Consider the following 23,047-nt stretch of genomic DNA (forward strand, 5'->3'; position numbering starts at 1 on the left):
TCATGCCATTTAGTTTGTTTATAATTGTTAAGAGTAATGTCATCTTAAACATGTCATCATGAAGCCAAATGAATAGGTAGTAACCCGGAATAGCAAACTTGAAGCTGTTCCAGAAAGCCAAAGGGTGTTTCAGGGGTTGCTCGGTATCATTATTTTATTTTATTTTTTCATCACTAAAAAGGACTTATTCAGGGGGGAAAAAAGGATTGCAAATTCTCATTCTTTTATTAAAATTTTTTATTTATTTAAATATGTGAATGGACAATACCTTGTGTCAATGTTTGGGGTTTTGTTTTGTATAATGGGATTACCCCTTCAAAGACAGCTAATATTCTGAGCATGTGATATCAAAATTCCCCACAACTAAAAAGTGCTATTTACAGTTCCTTTTCACAACTCTCTCCCTCTCCTAAAATAAAAAGCAGGGTGTGGTTTTGCCTTTACAGGACATCAGTTTCATATATCCCTACATAAATACTTGAGGAGAGAAAAACAATGGAGACAATAATGGAAGTTTTACAATGCAATCTTTGGATGAGCAAAATAAGTTTGGAGTTCCTTCCTGAAGTATTAGAAATCTGTTTACATTGCAATGAAATTCTGCTTTGATGAGCTGGTTGGTTATTCGACAAGCATGCAAATGTATTGGCTTTGTTTTCCTCATCTGTCACAAGATTCTGCATTTGTATCTCTAAGAGCTTTTCTCACCCTGAGATTTTTGTAAATGTAATGTATTGTCAACAAATGATTCAGCACTAAGACAGTAGAGTTCAGTGTACATTTTCCTTTCTTGCCTCTCTTTTATCTAGCTTTTACCCAACAACCACAATAGAAATAAGTGATGCATAAGACCTTGGACCAAATTGGCCTTCTGAAAAAAATTTATTATTATGTGTTGTTGTTGTTGTTGTTGTTTTTGTATATACAAACTATGGCATGCAGCTTGCTTGAGGGACAGGTTACCATAAGGAAGCCCAGCCCCAAGGAGCCAGGGATGGGCTGTGCAGGGGGCACATTAAGTGGAGATAGCTCTCTTTTTTTGGAGGCAAATCAAACTAGATGTTCTACCTGGCTGTGCCACTTACTAGTTGTGTGACCCAGGCAAGTTATTTTTAACCCTGACTTTTCTCATTTGTGAAACAAGGGCAATGATGACTACCTTGCTGAATTTTTGTGAGGATAGCGATTAAATAAAAGTGTGTCCTGCACGTAATTGTACCTGAGTGTGTGGCTGCTGTTATCAGGAGGGAAGTCAGAGGACAGGTGGTTGTGCAGAGGCCTTTCCAATTCTCAGGACACCTTGACTCATGGGTGTAAATCCGGTATTCCCTTCCCTACCCACAAAACAGGGGACTAGCAGGCACAAGAGAAAGGAACCAAGCACATCTGCTCAATTTTTCCTCTCACATTTGTCAATCAGGTAAGTGAGGAATAAATGAGAAGCAAGAAGGCATAGCCAGAGTGTTCTTGCACTGTGGTTTCAAATAGTTTTTGATCATGATTCTTTATAAGAAGTGTATGTTACATAATGACTCAGGGGATGAATATATACTTGAACATACTCATAAACACACACATGCACATATAAGTACACAATGAATTTAACATGTATTTAAATGGAATTTAATTGAAAGTAATGTTTTTGAGGCAACATTTTTTCTTCATGAAATGCAAGCTGGTCTTTTCTATTTCTTAAAAAAAAAAAAATGCTGAGAAACCCATTAAATTCACAGCCCCTAATTGGTTATGATCTGAAGTTTGGAAGTCATCTCTCCATAAAAATCCACACTTGGAAATATGATGCTGGGCAAATAAGAGTTGGTATTGTTCCCTAAAAACTATGTGTCAGCCGTTGTGCTAAATGCTTTATGTAGATGATTTAAATTCACTCAGTGACAGTGATACTTATTTCTGTTTTGCAGATGATGACATTTTGCCAGGTACACTGTTTTCTCTTCCAGTTCCCTTCTCTACCGATTTCCATTCTGCTCTGTGTCCCAAATGAGCACATGAAGCTAGGAGGCCGACCTTAGTGAGCTCTCTCTGCCTTCTGCCTTGGGATTCATTTTGTCTGAGATCAGAAGGGAGGAGGAGTGTGAGTTCATGGTCTTCATTTCTCCATTTTTCTTTCTGGTGGTTGTCCCTGAAGAATCCAGTTCCTGGTGTGTGTGTGTGTGTGTGTGTGTGTGTGTGTGTGTGTGTGTGTGTGTGTGTGTTGTTCAGGTAATTACTACCACTCCTTGCTCCCTCAGGTCTAAGGATAGTACCGACTCCATTGGCTCTCTCTGCCTTGCTAGACACAGAACACTTGACCATCATTTGTTAGTTTCCTTCAGTCTTGTCCACATTTTTGTAAATAGTCCCTTTATTAAAGTCTCAGCCATTCCACTTGGGTATGCCATCTGTTTCCAGCATGGATTTTGACTGTTGTTAGAGGCAACTGAAATAATTCAAGTAGGAGATGATGGTAGCTATGCCAGGCCAGCTCAGCCAAGGGTTTGGTGAGCCTGAGGGGTGAGGGCGGGGTGCGTGAAGGATGTAGAAAAGACAGACAAAGAGAATAAGCTGGGTCTAGGTCAGCCGTGGGCAAACTACAGCCCACAGGCCGGATCCGGCCCGTTCGGCTGTTCTATCCACCCGCGGAGCCGAAAGAGTGGAGGGTTCTCTTGCTCTCCCCTCTGCTCCTTCACCAGCAGCAGTGTTAACATGGCAACGTTGGGAAACACGGCCACAGCTCCTTCTTCTGAGTCCAGTTTAAGAACCCATTGTGGCCCTCGAGTCAAAAAGTTTGCCCACCCCTGGTCTAGGTGGATCTTCCTGCGCCTGGCTGAGGCCACAGAGAGAGAGATCCAGAGACAAGTTGAGCCTTTATTTTATAGCTAGAGGTAACCAAGGTAGTGGTCACCATAGTTACACTGTTCTTGTGAGTTTTACTTGTTTTGGCAGCACTTGCTGCACCTCCCACAGCCCATTAGCTACTCAGATAAGATCTAGGGAGCCTCATAAGGTAAAGCCTAATTGTTCTAAGAGGGCTGTGCCCTCTAAACTGGGACTTGTTTGTGGCTTTGCCAACAGGTCAATCTGAGGCTTAACCCTATAGCAGCTCCCTACAGTAGCAGTGGATGTGGAAAGAAATGGCTGGACCCCTGCTTATATTTTGAAGGAATAGCTGATAGAATTTGCTGGTGGGTGAGATGTAGTGTGTGAGAAAAAGAAAGGATTCAAGAATGACTCCAAAGCTATAGCTTGAGTAGCTGGAAGGATTGGATTGCCATTTAATGGGACTGGAAAGACTTGAGAAAGAGAAAGTTAGAGGTGGGAACTTTTTCATGTTAAGTTTGAAATACCAGCTTGATAGCTAAGCAATGTTTTCAAGTAGGCATTTGAATATTCATGTATGGCATCAAGAGAGAAGTCTCAAGTCTTAAGCCCATAGATAGTCTTATGAAATCACCCATTGCATGAGTGGAGAGAGAAACAAGAGGAATAAGGCATGTGTTTGGGGAATCTTCCATATTTGGAGTTTAGGGATATGAGGAAAACCAGAAAATTAGACTGAAAAGGAGTGACCAGAAACCAGGTGAGTGTGGTGGAAGAATAACCAACAGTTGACTGCTAGAGATCTTTGGTGATATTTATAAGAAAAGTTTCTGTGATGTGATGGAGTGGTCAAGAGAGGGTGGGAGGAGAAACGTGAAGATATGGATCATAAGACATCTCTTCCAAGGAATTTTGCTGAAAAGGGAATTAGAGAAATAGGGCAGTGCCCAGAAGGAGAAGCAGTATGAGAGGTGTGGTTTTTTGTTGTTGTTTTTTTAAGATGGAAGAAATAAAAGCATGTTTATCTGCTAGAGGAATGATTTTATAGATAAATTAATAAAAGTCACTGAATTATATAATTTAAGACTGAGAAGAAACTGTAGAGACCTCTCCCCCCTCTGCCCCCCAACACACACACACACACACACACACACACACACACACACACACCAATGGCTTCATTTTTTAAATGAGGAAATGGTTGATTTCTCAGAGTGGTTGATTAACTTTTCTAAAGCCTTGACAGAGTCCAGTTACCACTTACCCTTATTGTCTACTTTCCAGATGTATATAATGTCAAGGTCATAAAATGAGAGGGTTATAGAATTGCCTTTCCCTATATTTCCTCACCCCTATTTTTAGGAATTAGCTCAGATTTGGATTAATGTAGTCTAAATTCCTGACCAGCAGCCATTTAGCCCCCTCACATAGTGCTGTATATAAAGCTAAATGGCACTCAAATATTTTCTTCCTTTCTCCTTCATTCCTCTCCTTTTATCCTCTTTCTTCCCTCCTTTCCTCTAATGAGCCTTCATGATCTGATAATCTGCCATTAAGAGTGCATCCTATCGTTGGGGTATGAATATTCTTGGTAAGTGGGGATACTGAGGTTCGATCATCAGACTCCTCTATGAAGTGTTTTAAGAGATCCTTTTGGTTTTATAACTAGTAAAAGGAATACTTTAATTGGGGTGTAGAAAGGAGAGAAGAAGAGATTTAGAGCAAGAGGGACTGCAGACTGGCCTGGGTAGGAATACTATGAGGACCTAGGGCAGTGGGGAAGTAGAGGGGATGCTGGGAAACCAGAGGGAAGGCCAGAGGTCCAGCTACTCTTTGCTCCAGTCAGCCTCGTGTACATCCAGGTCAGGTGACCCCGCCCTGCCCTAGGGCTATTCACAATAATTTATACTATTTCTCCTGTGAGTTTTCTCTTCCTTTTACTCAACTTGTTTCTTTTTTTTTTTTCCTCACTGCATGTGTTTTAGTCTGACTTCCTATTTTCCTTTCTAATTACAATTTATTTAATCTGGAACATGTGAGTAGAAGGCCAGAGAACTGTGATGTGTTTGACCAGAGTGACGACACCCAGGAAGCATGTACTTCTGGATAAAGGCTCTCTTCTCTTCCAGGCTAAGAGGAAGGAAATTTGAGACACTCAGGATTTCAGGGGAAACCTGGAAATTGGGGTCATGTAGACGACTTTTTCTCAATGGAGATTTCCCAACAACTCCTCATTTCATTCCATCTTTGCCTGTCTTTCCCCCTTGCCTTTCTCAGACTGTTTCCTCCCTTCCCTAGCCAGGATTCCACTTGTAGGCAGCAGCTTTATGCGCTGAATAAATCAAGCCCTCCCTGCTGAGCTGTCAGCAAATGGGACTGACCAACAGAACAGTTTGTGTAAGTGCATCTTGTGCCTGGGCCAGGCAGACAAGCACAATTATTTGATTGCTGGAGATTGCCACTAAATGAGGGTGAAATAGTGGGTCTGAGACTTGTTGGTGAATATTATTAATAATATAGTGTCATGCATTAATAACATAGTGTCATGTGAAACAAAGCTACACGGGAGGGTCTGTCTGAAGTCCCATTTTAAATCACTTTTTCTAAGCTAAGAAGTAATAAAGCCAGGTGTCTTTAGGCACTTTGGGAGCAAAAGCTCCATGAAATTCTTCCTGGCACCTGTGATGTCCTTAGTTACTGCATGGTCAACTTTCTTAGCCCACCTACCACCACAGACAACCCTTCCAGTCTCTACTTCTCCCTTCATAAACCATAATCCTGCCCAATGTGATTTGTCACCATTGTTCTCCACATGTGCCCTTGGGCTTTTATTCAAACCATTACCTTCACTCCAAGCGCCCTTCCCTCTTCCCATCTCTGTCCCTCAGCTAAAGGCCTAGATCAAATGTACATTCTGTGAAGCCTTTTTTCTTCATTCGTTTGGAACTGCACAAACATTTTATGTAAAGGAACCAGTCGTGAAATTTTAGCCTTTGCAGGCCACATATAGCTTCTGCATTCGTTGTTTTATCAACATGGAAAAAACTATCCTTAGCTCGTGGACTATTCAGAAACAGACCACAGGTAAATTTGGCTCATGGGTCATAGTTAGTTAATTTATGGTCTATGTGATCTCTTCTTTATATGAACTCCTGTACAATTCTGTTACACATGCCACTTATCACATCCAGCCTTGTATGGAAATTATTGGTATACAGGTATTTTCTGTATTAGACTAAAGATACTTGAGAGTAGAAATCATGTCTCGTGTCCTTTATTTTACACCGTACAACATCTATTCTAGTATCTGAACATAGAAAGTGCTGAAAGGATATTTGTAGAGTGAATGAATAAATTACTTCTAATGTCTTCTAGCCAGGACATAATTTTTTACCAACTTTCCCAAGCATTTATTTTGTGATAGGTGGGTCTTCCACCTTTACCCCAATCCTGGAAACCCTTAATACGGCCAGGTGCACTCTAAGTACAACTAGTAATTAGACATATAATATTGTTTTCATTGATTAAAGATTGTATTCATTGAACACTTACTATGTGCAAAGCTCTGAGAAAACATCAATGGACAGCATAGGCAGAAGCCTCAGCCCTGTGCTGCTTTGCAGTCTAGACTGGGGAGCATGATCTTAATGTGAGCTCTCCTTCTGATATGTCTTAACTTCACGTTGCTATTTTTCAGATCATTGACTTAATAATAATAATATTTGCCACTTGGTTTGCCAGGGTACAAGAAAGAATAAAAACTATAATAGTAAAAGCCGACATTTATTGTATGCCTTAGACAGTTATAGATATCCTTTTTAATATGTACAACCACATGCAGAATTTAATGAAGCAATTAACTGCATTTAGTTATTTTGTTGTCAATCTGGATAAACTGGTGATCACAGCTGTCACTTAACTGTATTATAGGAGATAAACCAGTTGACTAGAGGCAATATCTTGATCACAAGCTAAATTAAGCAACACCATTTAGAATAGGCATCTAGTGCTTAATTGGTGGTGATTTTAAAAAAATAACTTAGCTGGTAAGCGAAGGAGTAGGAAAAAAAAGGAATAGAGATTTGATTAAAAGTCTGTTTTAAATCCTAAGCCTGATCTTTCCAGTGTAATCAAAATAATGTTAGATCATGTCAAATTTTATTCCTAGCACCTATTTGCACCAAAATGAACAATAGTGAAGCAAAAATAGTAAACAAAAACAAGTACGCATACAATTAGTTGAAAAAAATTAAGATATTTTATGGCAGTCTGTAAAGAAAATACCAAAATAGGAAGCAAGATCTTAGTAGAATTAGAAGAATTCTCTTAAGGTCCTCTTTTTTTTATTGTGTCTTTCTTATTGTCTGCCCACACATTAACACACAAAATTCTTAACTCTCCCAATTCTTCCCAGTGCCATTTGCTCAGCAGTTTTTCCTCTTGCTACCACTCTTCAATCTATTTTTTCCCCTTTGAGTTACTCTCTGCCCATTTAAGATTTCCCCATTCCTTTATTATATTCTCTCTCTCCTGCAATGAACACAGTGGGAGGGCACATTCTAAGATGGCCCCCAGGATTCCCAGCCACTGGTGCACACTCCCTGTATGATTCTATCCCCTAGGCCCGCAGTGGTCGGCAAACTGCGGCTCGCGAGCCACATGCGGCTCTTTGGCCCCTTGAGTGTGGCTCTTCCACAAAATACCGAGTACGCATGTGGCTCGTGAGCCGCAGTTTGCCGACCACTGCCTAGGGTGTGGGCTGGACCAGAGAATATGGGTGGTGGGGAGTCATCCCCCCTTGATTAGATAACATAATCTGGCAAAGGTGAGGATAAAGTCACTCCTGTGGTTACGTTACTTTATGTAAGACACCATCATAGCAGGCTGGAGTGATTCTCCTGCTTGCTTTGAAGAAGTAAGCTGTCATGGTTTAAAAGACTGACTAGGACATGAGGGTGGGCTCACGGAGCTGAGAACAACCTCTAGGGGCTGACAGCCAGTACGAATGTGGGACATTAGTTCTACAACTGCAAGGACCGGGTTCTGCCAACAACTTCAGTGAGCTCGGAAGAGGCCCTCAGCCTCAGCTGAGAATACAGCTCTGGCTGCCACCTTGATTTCGGCCTTCGGAGACCCTGAGCAGAGTACTCGGTTACAGTGTGCCTAGACTTCTGAGCTAGTGAGGTAATGTGCTTTTTTTTTAAGCCAATACATTTGTGTTAATCTATTACACGGCAATAGAAAACAAATGCACGGATGTTAATTCGGTTTGTGTAATAAGGTCAGGAAATATCTGGGGAAAGGGAAAGGGTGTGTTTATACTTTTGTTCCATGCATTTTTACTTTTGTATTTGTGATATCAGTATTCTAATCTTTTTTCCCTCCACTGCAATACACAAACTGTACAGCTGAAGAATGTGACATCCTTCTATCACAAGTGACTCCTCAGATCTGTGAATCTCCAAGGGTCAGGCGAAAGCTTTTGTAGTTTGGCTAGAATATGCTTTAGGTTGAAAACTACTGCATCATAATATTTTAGGGACTGCGAAACCAGTCTGGAATAGATCATACATTGACTTTTATTTCAATGTGCTGGAAATTTGAAGTCACCTAAACTCAGAGACCAGTAGTGTCTTCCTCTTCCTGATAGAGACATAACCCTCCCTGCTCCTGTTGCCTACCTAAAGATGGAATTCTTCAGTCATCAAATCTGTTCTGGGCTTCTAGGAAAGTTGCTATGACTTTGTTGGTAATTATAGGTAGATGGTGTAGAGGAGGGATACCTCTAAGCATACATAGACCCAATAGCCTACTATTTGAGCAAGTTGCTGGGAGAGGTGGTGAAAGCATTATGGCTCCTTTTATTGAATTTTCTTAGAGAAAAAAGTGTATACGAAGGTGATATCTAATACAACTCCTCTATCTCATTGAAGGCATAAAGAGGTATGTTTCTCATCTTCCCTTTTCAGTCAGTGTTCATGTAGATAATTTACACTGATTTCTGAATGTTAACACAGTTTTGCATTCTTCAACTGGATCATAACATACTTATTTTTATGTATTGCTGGATTTGATTTGATAATATTTTATTTAGGATTTGTACCTACGTTCACTCATGACATCAACCCGTAATGTGCCTTTCTCTTAACGTCATTTTCAGGTATTGATGTCAAAGTTATATTGCCCTCATAAAATGAATTGGGAATGGTGTAGGCTAGAAAATCGCTTTCCAGGTGACATTCATGCCCTAATCTCTGGATTCTATTAATGTTACCTTATTTGGAGAAAGAGTCATTCACTCTCCATAAACTGGAATGTGGTTCATAATAAGTTAATTGCAATAGTCAGAAAGACATATATGGGCTCAGTCTCAAGTACCAAAGATGAAAAGTTAAGATTATAACATTAAGAATACAATGTAGAGAGGAGAACCAAGATGGCGGCATAGGTTAACGCGGGAGTTTGCTGCCTTGAACAACTACTTCAAAAGTGAAACTAAAAGACGGAACGGACATCACCCAGAACCACAGGAACGCTGGCTGAGTGGAAGTCCTACAACTAGGAGGAAAGAGAAACGCATACGGACACTCAGAGGAGGCGCAGTGCTGAAGTCAAATTCTGAGGTGCGGAGTGCGCGGAGCGGGCTGGTGGCGGAGGGCGCGGTTGGCGTTTTCAATCGGGAGGGAGTCACAGACTCTGAGCTCCAGATACGGGCGAGTCTTTAGGGACCCAGACTCAAACAGGAGAAGCGGGACTTTCTGGCTTCGGTCAGAGCGAGTGCAGCTTTCTCTCCGAGGTTTGCAGCGGGTGCTGGGACTCAGAGAGGCAGAGCCCTTGGGGACAAGACTGAGAGCCGCCATAACTGCTCTCTCTGGCCCACCCTGTTGATCCTGTGCGACCCGCCCCGCCCAAGCCCTGCACAGAGGCATTTGCCGGATAGCCTCAGGCAAAGGCTAGATTAGCACCTCCCTAGAGGACAGAAGTTCTCTCACTGCAGACACAGCTGATTCTCACAGCCACTTGGCCTGGAGGTCAAACCCTCCCTGGAATTAGCTACAACAATCAAGGTTTAACTATAAGACTGTGCACAAAGACCACTAGGGGGTGCACCAAGAAAGCATAACAAAATGCGGAGACAAAGAAACAGGACAAAATTGTCAATGGAAGATATAGAGTTCAGAACCACACTTTTAAGGTCTCTCAAGAACTGTTTAGAAGCCGCCGATAAACTTAATGAGATCTACAAGAAAACTAATGAGACCCTCGATGTTATGATGGGGAACCAACTAGAAATTAAGCATACACGGACTGAAATAACGAATATTATACAGACTCCCGACAGTGGACCAGAGGAGCGCAAGAATCAAGTCAATGATTTGAAATGCGAGGAAGCAAAAAACACCCAACCGGAGGGGCGGAATGAAAAAAGAATCCAAAAATGCAAGGATAGTGTAAGGAGCCTCTGGGACAGCTTCAAGCGTACCAACATCAGAATTCTAGGGGTGCCAGAAGATGAGATCTTGATATTGAAAACCTATTTGAAGAAATAATGACAGAAAACTTCCCCCACCTGGTGAAAGAAATGGACTTACAGGTCCAAGAAGCACGGAGAACCCCAAACAAAAGGAATCCAAAGAGGACCACACCAAGACACATCGTAATTAAAATGCCAAGAGCAAAAGACAAAGAGAGAATCTTAAAAGCAGCAAGAGAAAGAAACTCAGTTACCTACAAGGGAATACCCATACGACTGTCAGCTGACTTCTCAACAGAAACTTTGCAGGCCAGAAGGGAATGGCAAGAAATATTCAAAGTAATGAATACCAAGAACCTACAACCAAGATTACTTTATCCAGCAAAGCTATCATTCAGAATTGAAGGTCAGATAAAGAGCTTCACAGATAAGGAAAAGCTAAAGGAGTTCATCACCACCAAACCAGGATTATATGAAATGCTGAAAGGTATCCTTTAAGAAGAGGAAGAAGAAGAAAAAGGTAAAGATACAAATTATGAACAACAAATATGCATCTATCAACAAGTGAATCTAAGAATCAAGTGAATAAATAATCTGATGAACAGAATGAACTGGTGATTATAATAGAATCAGGGACATAGAAAGGGAATGGACTATTCTTGGGGGGGAAAGGGGTGTGGGAGATGCGGGAAGAGACTGGACAAAAATCGTGCACCTATGGATGAGGACAGTGGGTGGGGAGTGAGGGTGGAGGGTGGGGCGGGAACTTGGAGGAGGGGAGTTATGGGGGGGAAAAAGAGGAACAAATGTAATAATCTGAACAATAAAGATTTAATTTAAAAAAAAAACCAAAAAAAAAAAAAAAAAGAATACAATGTAAAGTGAGAGAAGAGGAAAATAGTTCCATGTAGATTGCTGGAGCATATTAGAACTAGAGCAAAAACAGAACTTCAACAGTTTGCAGTACCTTGATCTTTCAACCCTTTTAAAGGCAGCCATACATTGCACACAGGCTGGCCTTTAAGGATAAGGGTCACTCAGGAATGACCTTTGACTTTGGCATCCTGAATTCTGCCTTAAGACCCAGGCTTTAGAAGGCTCCATTCTGGCCCTTTTCTGGCTGTGCCTCTCCTGATGGCTGATGTGTTTGTGGGACCAAGGAGGTGTGCTCACTCAGATATTGTGTTCTCCTTTCTAGACCACTTACTGGAAACCCACAAGCGGAGACCTCTTACTGAGCAGGAAGAAGAGAAATGATGGGAAGAAAAGGTAAAGGTGGGAGGGTGCATTGTGCAGAGCTCGGAGCTTCCAATTGTCCAGGGCCCCACAGAAGTTAGGGTTGGGCCTATACTTGCTGGCATTGCGGCCCATTTTCTTTACTTTCTCCATTCTCAGCTCCTGTCTTAGATCTATATTCCATCAGGCAGTTTTCTGTTTTTAACTTTATTTATCCTTAATTCGGAGTCCCTTCATGCAAAGGTTCTGTGAATTTGAATGGGAAATTTTTACATTTTTATTTTCGCTAACTTCTAATTGAAATCTATCATTTCCTTCTATTGTGAATGTAGGCAAGTATGGTAATATTAGTAGTTTGTTACTGATAACTTTGCATTCTTCAACTGGATCATAACATATTTATTTTTACGTATTGCTGGATTTGATTTGATAATATTTTATTTAAGATTTACTAAAATATTACTAAATATTTTATTTAGTAGTTTATTATAACTAATAACTAATAACTTTGTAACCAGTATAAATCACAGATATATTTATAGCATATTAAAGTTAATAATAAGTCTTAAAATGTCATTTATACTTATACTACAAAACATTATTTTGAAATAATTCTTATTTAATGTGTTAATAAAAATGCATACTTACATATCACAAATGAAAAACAAATTTCTATACCTTTATTTTGATACTAGAGGCCCGGTGCATGAAATTCGTGCACGGGGTGGGGGTCCCCTCAGCCCAGCCTGCACCCTCTCCAATCCAGGACCCCTTGGGGTAGTGGTTCTCAAACTTCTGGCCCTTTAAATACAGGTCCTCATGTTGTGACCCAACCATAAAATTATTTTCGTTGCTACTTCATAACTGTAATGTTTCTACTGTTACGAATCGTAATGTAATTATTTGATAAGCAGGATGGTCTTAGGTGACCCCTGTGAAAGGGTCGTTCGAATGCCAAAGGGGTCGTGACCCACAGGTTGAGAACCGCTGCCTTGGGGGATGTCCGACTGCAGGTTTAGGCCCGATCCTGGTTGCCCCTAACTGACCCCCCCCCCCCCCCCGCTGGCCTAGTCACCCCCAACTGTCCCCCCCCACCCCCACCGGCCTGGTCGCCCATGTAGCCTGCTGTTCAGTCATTTGGTTGCTCCTCACTAAACCTCCTGCTGGCCTGGTCGCCCCACACAGCCTACTGTTTGGTCGTTACTATGATGGCATCCTGGACAATTTGCATATTCCTCTATTATTAGTATAGATAATCTGTGTTGTTGTTTTGTAATCCTGTGTATTTTGTTTACACATTTAAAAACTATTTTGAGATTGGCTTCAGTAGACAGGCAATAGGGCCTATGGTACAAAGTTGGGAACTTAGACACTGAAGTTTGGATCCCCTTGTCTCTTTTTCTCCCACCATCCCTGCTCACCTCAGGTAGGAACATCCCCACTAGCCACAGGCCCATAGAATCTAACTGTCCCCTGGTCCTTGGCCAGGACAGATCTACTAGGACACAACCTCTGCTAATTTCCCTGTAGCCCCACTGTGTAGCAGTGGGCGTTGTTTCATGTAGACCTTACTTTGAGTCAGGTTCATTTTCTTAGTATGTGACTTAGACATATGTCTGTTACTGTTCCTTGGGAGTCACTGTGGCTTCCATCCCTGGTTAATTCTACACTCTCCTGGTTTATCTAGGTTAATTGTCTTCTTTTTTTCTAAAAGCTTCTGTACAGCTGTGCCAGAAGAACCATCTGTGACGAGGTGGTTAAATGAGAACTCTGCCCCTTTCCTATCTACCTACCACAAGTTTTGAACTTTGTGCTTTCATTAGAACACATGGTATTTTTACCTCATCCCTACTTTGCCTTTATGGCCATAATCTCTTTTAAAAAAATACATGTATATATATATATATACTAGAGGCCTGGTGCACAAAAATTTGTGCACTCGGGGGGAAGGGGCGGTCCCTCAGCCTGGCCTGTGCCCTCTCGCAGTCTGGGACCCCTTGGGAGATAATGCCCTGCTGGCTTAGGCCTGCTCCCGGGTGGCAGAGGACAGGCCCAATCCCTAGGTGCAGCCCCTGGTCGGTCTCAGAGCAGGGCCAATTGGGGAGTTGGGGGGCCGCCCCCTATCATGCACAGAGCAGGGCAGATTGGGAGGTTGCGATGCCACCCTCAGTCACAATCAGGGTAGGGCCGATTGGGGGGTTGGGGCACTGCCCCCTGTCACACTCAAGGCAGGGTCAATGGGGAGGTTGCGGCGCCACCCCCTGTCACGCACAAAGCAGGGCCAATCCGGGGGTTGGGGCGCTGCCCCCTGTCACTCACAAAGCAGGGCCCATCAAGGGGGTTGGGGCTCCTTACCCTGTCACACACAGAGCAGGGTCGATCAGGGGGTTGGGGAGCTCCCCCCTGTGATGCACAGAGCAGGGTCCATCAGGGGTTTGAGGCGCTCCCCCCTGTCACTCACAGAGTAGGGCCGATAGGGGAGTTGGGACACCGCCCCCTGTCACCCACAGAGCAGGGCCGATCAGGGGGTTGGGGCGCCGCCCCCTGTCACCCACAGAGCAGGGCCGATCAGGGGGTTGGGTACCGCCATCCTCACACTCAGGCAGGGCCGATGGGGAGGTTATGGCTCTACCCTGTCACACAGAGCAGGGCCCATGGCGGAGGGGCGGGGGGGTTTGGGGCGCTGCACCCTGTCACACACAGAGCCGCAGGGCGATCAGGGGGTTGGGGAGCTCCCCCCTATCACGCACAGAGCAGGGCTGATCAGGAGGTTGGGGCGCCTTCCCCTGTCACGAACAGAGCAGGGCGGATAGGGAGGTTGTGGCCCTGCCCCCTGTCACACACAGAGCCGCAGGACGATCAGGGGGTTTGGGTGCTGCCCTGTCACGCTGATCCTGGTGCCGGGAGGCCTCACGGCTCCGCTGATCCCGGTGCTGGGAGGCATATTACCCTTTTACTATATAGGATAGAGGCCTGGTGCATGGGTGGGGCTGGCTGGTTTGCCCTGAAGGGTGTCCTGGATCAGGGTGGGGGTCCCCACTGGGGTGCCTGGCCAGCCTGGGTGAGGGGATGATGGCTGTTTGCAGCTGGTCATGCACCCCTCAGGGTAGGGGACCCCACTGGGGTGCCTGGTCAGTCTGGGTGAGGGGCTGAGGGCTGTTTTCAGGCTGACTAAAGCTCCCAACTGCTCCTTTTTTTCTTTTTTCTTTTTTTTTATTCTGGGCCAGCTTTAGCTCTGGCTCCAGCTCTGAGGCCTCTGCTGCTGAAAGAAGGTATCTGGTTTGTTTTGGTTCTATAATCGAAACACTGTATCAACTCCAGTTCTGAGATGCCGGCTGGCTGAAAGCAGGTGTCTGGTTTGTTTGAGTTCTAGAATCGAAACAATGTGTAACTCTAGCTCTGAGATCCCAGCTCGCTGAAAGCAGGTTTCTGGGGTTTTGTTTAGCTTCTATATTTGTTACAATGTTTCTTAAACTGCAAGCTCAGAGGCCGGCAAGGCAGGCGGGGAACGTTGGAGTTCTCCGTCACTGAAGCAAGCAAGCCTCATGTTAGTTTCAAGCTGCCTGGCTGCTGGCCGCCATCTTGGCTGGCAGTAAATTTGCATATCTCGCTGATTAGCCAATGGGAAGGGTAGCGGTCGTACGCCAATTACCATGTTTCTCTTTTATTAGATAGGATATTGATTACAGAGAGGAAAGGAGAAGGAGAGAGAGGTAGAAACATCAATGATGAGAGAGAATCATTGATTGGCTGCCTTCTGTATGCCCCCTATTGGGGATTGAGCCCACAACCCAGGCATGTGCCCTTGACCAGAATTGAACCAGGGACCTTTCAGTCAGCAGGTCGATACTCTATCCACTGAGCCATATCAGCTAGGGCTGGCCATAATCTCTCGATACCCAATCTCTCTAAGCAGAGCCTCAGTGATACTCAGCTCCTGGGCTGTCTGCTCTGTCTTATCTTGTCCCTCAATCCCCACATCTAATTGGCCACGACATTTTGCCAGTTGTAGGTTTGAATTTTTTTCTTTTTTCTTCATTCTTGCTGGTATTGCCTTAGTGTAGACTCCCATTAACTCTTGGTTGGGTCATTAGAGTAGCTTCCAACTTGGTCACCTAGGCCAGTCTGTATGTATGTGTCTACTGACAAAATCAGAATACTCTGGGCCAGTGTTTGAATGACACACACTAACACAGCTGTGGAAAGAACATTGGAATGGAAGTTAGGAGACCTGGGTACTAGCTAAAAAAGTAAGTGACCTATGGAAATGGCATGGTGAAGGAAGGTGGGATTTTCCTGATGAAAAATAGTCCTATTTCTAGGACTACCAGGGTATTGAACACAAATTCAGAGATTTAGGGTTATACGGAGATTCCACTGGTGTGAGTGGAGTGACTCTTGCTTTTCACAGTCATGGCAGGAGCCAGTCAGATGCTACCCTATGCTCTCAAAGAGCTATTCTAGTGTAAACCACATTGTGTGTTATACTTCCTTATCCTCAGGTCTTTCATAAAGTCTTTTTATTTTTTTTGTTTTTATTTTTTAAATATATTTTATTGATTTTTCACAGAGAGGAAAGGAGAGAGTTAGAAACATTGATGAGAGAGAAACATCGATCAGCTGCCTCCTGCACATCCCCCACCGGGAATGTGCCCGCAACCCAGGTACATGCCCTCGACCGGAATCGAACCCGGGACCCCTCAGTCCGCAGGCTGACGCTCTATCCACTGAGCCAAACCGGTTTCGGCATAAAGTCTTTTTAAAATGTTACTCTACTATGGAATTAAGGGGAAGAATCATTTTCTCTCCAAGGCTAGGGTATGGACATCAGCTGGATCTCCAGTGAAATTATCCTGTGTATTTGTTTACACATTTAAAAACTATCTTGAGATTGGCTTCAGTAGACAGGCAATAGGGCCTCAGCTGAGCAGCTGCCTCCAAAGGAGGGTGGAAGAGGCTGTGATGAGATGACAGGGTAGAGCACGAGATATGGAGGAAATTATTCTGGGCCATTCCTGTTGTAACTCACTAGGAAACTCCCAGAAATTATGCTGGGGGTGGCAGAAGTAAGAGCAACACTTTTAACTTCCCGGTAGTAGAGCACTGGGGCTCATATTGTAATAACTTATAGAGGAATCTCTGATAATAAGTGCAGGCTGGTAACTTAAGGGTTATTTTTTAGTATATAATTTTGAATTATTCTGGATCTCTTAAAAATGGCTATAACCCTAGCTAGTTGGCTCAGCGGATAGAGTAATGGCCTACGGACTGAAGGGTCCTCGGTTTGATTCCAGTTAGGGACACATGCCTGGGTTGTGAGCTCGATCTCCAGTAGGGGGTGTTCAGGAGGCAGCTGATCAATGATTCTTTCTCATCATTGATGTTTCTATCTCTCCCTCTCCCTTCCTCTCTGAAATAATTAAAAATATATATTTATTTTTAAAAACGGCTATAGATTCATTATGGCTTATAATCAGAGATATGTTTGTTTACAAATAAACTATTGTTAGCTGATATTTTAGTAAGGAAAAAAGCCAATTCAAATCCCTCTCCACTTTTGGTATGACATAAAAATAAATTATAACAAAAAAATAATTACAACAAGGCATAGAGAATATCTATTTACAAATTAGCCACAAAGATATCAGATTTGAACAATTTCTCATTTTCTCTGTGTCAGGAAATCTACTGAGTCAGTAGGCTTTCTTTTATAACCTATTTTTAAAAGCATCATTATTTCCTTAAAAGTCATTTCTGTTGATATTATAAATATATTTTTAAAATATTAAAAATTGAGATAATTCACATGCCATAAAATTCACCATTTTAAATTGTACAAGTGAGTCGTTTTTAATACAGTCACAAAGTTGTGCAGACATTACCATTGATTACAAGACCAACTAATCACCCCAGTACACGGTGCACGGATTCATGCACTGATGGGCTCCCTTGGCCTTGGCGTGCGCCCTCTTATAATCCAGGACTCCTCGGGGGATGTTGCACTGCTGGTTTTGGCCCAATCCCTGCAGGCCAGGCCAAGAGACCCCACCAGTGCATGAATCTGTGCACCGGTCCAGTTTCAGGGTTTTGGCCAGATCCCTGCAGGCCAGGTCTAGGGACCACCAGGCCTGTAGTATGCATATAAGATCTTTGGTTAATCTCTTCCCACCCTCCCCTAACCCCCCTCCCTCTAAGATTCATTAGTCTGTTCCATGTTTCCATGCCTGTGCATTGAGCGTCTGCCCCCTTGTGGTCAGTGCATGTCATAGGTACCGGTTGAGTGGTTGAACAGTCGAGCGGTTGGACACTTAGCATATTAGCCTTTTATATATATAGACTAGTGGCCCGGTGCATGAAATTTGTGCACATTGAAAGGGGATTAATGAGAGGAAATATTTTAATATTGCTATTTGCCCTTTCTCTATAATAGAAGTGTCAGAGATAAAAGAAAATTAGTAGAATGTATATGAAAATCTTCCTCCTGTCAGAGTCTGGGGCGCACCACGGGACCCAGAGTCAAGTCCCCGCGTCCACCCATGTGTGCCTCAAAATCGCATGAGACCCAGACCCAGCCGCCGCCCCCCACCCCCATTGGGCTAGATCCAGACCCGGCTGGTCTCACCCTTGTCAAGCCCCACCGGGTGGGGGGCGCAGCCTCAGGTCCTCTGGCCTGGCTCCGGGGCAAGGGGCGCAGCCTGAGGTCCCCCAGCCCGGGCCAGGGTGGGGGGCATGCCTTGAGGTCCCTCATCAAGCCCTGCCTGGTGGGAAATGTGGCCTGAGGTCCCCCGTCAAGCCCCGCCAGGCAGGGGCGCAGCCTTAGGTTCCCTGGCCCGGCACCAGGAAGGGGGCGCACTTTGAGGTCCCCCGTCAAGCCCTACTGGGCACAGGGCATGGCTTGAGGTCCCCCAGTCCGGCACCAGGGTGGGGAGTGCAGCCTAAGGTCCCCTGGCCTGAGGTCCCCATCAAGCCCTGCTTTTGTTTTTTTGATGTTGTTGTTGCATAGTTTTTATTTTAATGCAATTTATCCTATTTCCATCTACTACAAACATGTTTTCCTTAATAGCCTTAAGATAACTGCTTTAAAATTATTCTCTGCCAGTTATAATATCTGGTTCATCCTGAGGTCACCCTTCATTTAATATATTTTCTCTTGAATATAAATCATGTTTTGCTTTGTTTTCTCCTTTTTCTTTATATGTTAAGTAATTTTGAGTTGTTTCCTAGGCATTGAGAAAAATACATTGTCAAGACTCTGGATTTTGGTTTTGTCTTACAAAGTTTTTATTTTATTTTACCGTTTGATTCTCTTTAACCCTTTTGCCCATCTTTTATCCCCTGCCTCTCTGGCAACCAACAATCTGTAATCTGAATCTATGCATTTTTAAAAATTTTTATTTTATTTCAATTTCACAAATAAGAGAAATCATATGATATTTGTCTTTCTCTGTCTGACTAATTTTACTTAGCATAATGCCCTTGAGGTCCACCCATGTTGTCACAAATGGCAGGATTTCATTCTTTTTTTTATGGCTTAATGATATTCCATTGTATGAATGCCACGATTTCTTTATCCTTCATTAATTGTTGGACACTTAGATTGTTACCACATCTTGGCTATTGTAAAGAGTGCTGCAAGGAACATGGCAGTCATGTATCTATCTTTTTGAGTTATTTTTTTGTTGTTGTTTTCTTCCAGATAGATACCCAGAAGTGAAATTGCTTGAAAGATTTGGGAACCCTGGGGAACTTGTTGGTTCCCTTTTGTGCCAAGTCATGGAGATCATATTTCCCTATCGAAAACATTGGGACTCCTGATTCTCATAATGGGAGAGAAAATTGAGATTGAGACCATTCTACCAAATTTAGGGTATGTGATAGAGTGTATGGTAGCTATAAGAATAGGCCTAAGATGCCTGGCAAAGAAAGCCAGGGTAGAAAATGTTTTCTACTGGCTGAACTGGTCCTGGAGAGGAACCCCTATGGGAAAGGATTGATGCTGGGTATTCTCTAAGTCTTTAGAACAACTTCAGCAAAAACCAGAGGATTTTGGTTCAGTGAGGGTCTTGATTGAGTTGAATTGATTAGAATGTCTACAGGAAGTCCACAGCTTCCAGTGAACTTTTTGAAACTCGTGACCAGTATAAACTTTGTTTTCACCCTGCTTGCTAAAACCTTTTAAGTAAACTAAATGAATCTTTCTTTTGATTATGTTTCTAACTGAATTACCGTCTGCTATTTGGAAATCATAGTTTTGAAATTTACATTTAAATATAAATTGTGCACTATCACACTGATTGGTCTGAGTCTAGGATAAAGAGACGAGAATGATTCTTACAGTTTGGTCTTATTATTCATTCCAATGCTTCATCTATTTCACGGGATCCCAAGTGTATCTTAAAAATCCTGATTGGTGTACAGAGGCTTCAACTGCTTATTATTCTTTCCTCAGCTCCTCATATTTGCAGCATCTCCCATTTATTTAGGACACAGTTTTAATTTTCAAGGCCACAGTGGCTTTTCTGTGCTCTCTTAAAGGAAAACTGCCAAGCTTGATAGGTTCAAATTTGACTTTTCTTCCTAAGTGCATTTATGCATTGCCAAGATCTTCCTGCTTCCTTATATGCTTTTGATTTTAATGGTTGATGCACTTCCATTGACTCAAGGACCACGTAATTACAATAATGCCAGCCCTCATATCTGATTGTATAAATCCAGAACAGTATGCTGCTTTTCTTTGTACTTAAAGAATGTAACAAGACCAGTGCCCAAGAATCAATTTAAGAACAATAGGCTGTTGAGTTAAAGCATCATTATCATTAAGAGGTATTTTCATAATGCTTGGTATTTTTCAGTGGATGCAATAACTAGATCTAGTCTCAGCCTACTCCTACCATGACTTATTAGGTGACGTTGGGCAAGTCACCATAATGCCTCTGAGTTTCCTCATTTATGAAATGAGGGGTTAGACTGGATATTTTTCCAGGTTATTTCAGATTCTTAAGTTTATGATTAATACAATTATTCTGCTGAATACCTTTCAAGTTAATTCCACATTTATGAATGAAAATGGAACCACAATGATTCCATAAAACTCAGGATTATACAGTAAGTATTTTACCAAATGGATTTGAATTCCTAATTTTTGATCCACACTTACATTACTTTATTGATTTTATTTTTATTGATTTTAATGTTTTATTTAATTTATTGGAGTGACATTGGTTAATAATATTATATAGGTTTCAGGCATACAATTGTACAGTACATCATCTGTATACTAGTATTTTATTGTGTGTTTGCCACCCCAAGTAAAGTCTCCTTCCATTACCATTTATACCCCTTTTACCCTCCCCTAACCCTTCCACGCCCCCTTCCCTCTGGCAATCACAATAGTGTTGTTTGTGTCTGAGTCTTTATTTTTTTCTTTGTTTAATCCCTTCACCCTTCTCACTCAGCTCCCAGTCCCCTCCCCACTGACAGCTGCCAGCCTGTTCTCTGTACCCATGAGTCTAAATTTTGTTGGTTTATTTTGTTCATTTGATTCCACACATAAGTGAAATCATATGGTACTTGTTGGTTTTAAAACTTCAATAATATAAAGACAACTTTTAGAGGATAAAATATTTTAGACTCTTATTGTTTGGCTTAAATTATTTATTGTAAATTATGTAAATACTTAAGATCATAAAACTAAGCATACATTTCTAATGCTTGTAACTTCTACAGAATGGAAGGAAATCAATAAATTAAATATAAACAAAACTAAAATTTAATTTAATAAGCTGGACGATGTTGTTTTGCTGAAACCAAATAAGTCTCATTTGATTCTGTCTGTTAAAGGGTTGGTTTCTTTGAATTTGGCATACCGAGTTAATAGTGCCATGTCATGACTCAGCATTTTAACCAATTTCCTTATTCATTTGTACAGCAAACTGGGATGCCATTTGGACTCCACTAAGTATAAATATATAAGTTACTTAATCTACCTTTTCCTTTTTCTCCTTAGCTTTTAACAATTAAATCAGTAAAACTTAATGCCAGTGTGAATTTAAGACACACATGGGAATTAAAGTCATGTTGCAGAAATTAGTTATTTATTTGTTCTTCTAGAAGATCCTTCTATGCCAAGCCAGATCCTTCTATGGGCCAGGCTCTCTTCTGGATAGTGGGGGTACAGCAGTGAATGCAGAAGAAGAAGGCTCTGCCCTCACAGAAATTATGTTGCACTAGGAATCATCTGGATGATTTAGAATATTAATTTTAGATGTAAAATAAAATGAAAACAGAAATAAAAGCATTCCTATAAGGAACCTGTTGATCCTTGGGAATATGGCACATTTATAACAGGTTCGTGGATCCAACTTTGAGAAAGGTTGCTCTCTTCAGTTTATTTCTTTTGTAGATGAGCTTCCTAACTTTTGTAATTCATTGAACATAAATAGTTTATCCAGTTCTCAACTTGTAGAATTTTAATTTGCAAGGAGTTGGAATCTGAGCCATAATGCTGAGCCAGTTAAGTTAAGGCAGCACTGCAAAATGGAAGGATCATTTGTTCAGGGGTCACAAGACTGGGATTATTGTTTTGTTCTGTCATTAGAAGACTTTTATGACCTTGAGGAGGGCACTCAACCTCTCTGAACCTGTTTCCTCACCTTCAAAATTGCAGGGGGCCCTAGTGATTTATTCTTATCCTTTTTTGAGGGAACTATAACCCTTTGAGAATCAGATGAATGCTATTAAGTCTATTCATACCAAATGGCTTACACACAAAATTTGCTTATAAGTTCCGAGGATTTATTAACCCCTGCTGATTGAAAATAACCATATTAATATTTTGTTATAAATATTTTCTATTCTTTCTTTTTGCTGCTTTTACCCTATTTTTTTTTAATCATCACCCGGGAATATGTTTAGAGAGAGGGAGAGGGAGAGAGAGAGAGAAACTTCAATGGGAGAGAAACATCATTGATGGGCTGCCTCCTGTATATCCACCACTGGGGATCGAGCCCCACAACCTGTGCATGTGCCCTGACCAGGAATTGAACCAGCCACACTAGTGAGGCCTTCAATATAATTTTAATGGATGAATCATAATCTATTTAAGCAATGGCTTACCACTGGACATCATAATAGATATCTGTGTCTTTTGCCTGGTATACATTCTCCCTCCTAGTAGTAATAGTATCTCACGTTTTTTGGTAAATTCCCACTACCCAATTTTTAGCTATGTATTTCGGATAAAATAGATGCAAGAGACATTTGTCAGAACTTCTACGAAAATAATATTTTCATGCTCTGGATTTGGTGGTATTCAAATGAGAACCATAAAGTGGGCCAGTTAGAAGATAAAGCTGACCCTCAGAATTAGCTGACTCAGAAGATGAACAAAATAGGTCCTGAGGCATGGATACATGGAACAGACGGACAGATCTCAGATGGGAGGGAAGTGGGGGAGATGGGAAGAGAATAAAGGACAACATGCATATGCATAGCCCATGGATACAGATAATAATGTGG

The sequence above is a fragment of the Myotis nattereri genome (assembly GCF_964212035.1).
Source record: "Myotis nattereri genome assembly, chromosome: 3".
NCBI lineage: Eukaryota > Metazoa > Chordata > Mammalia > Chiroptera > Vespertilionidae > Myotis > Myotis nattereri.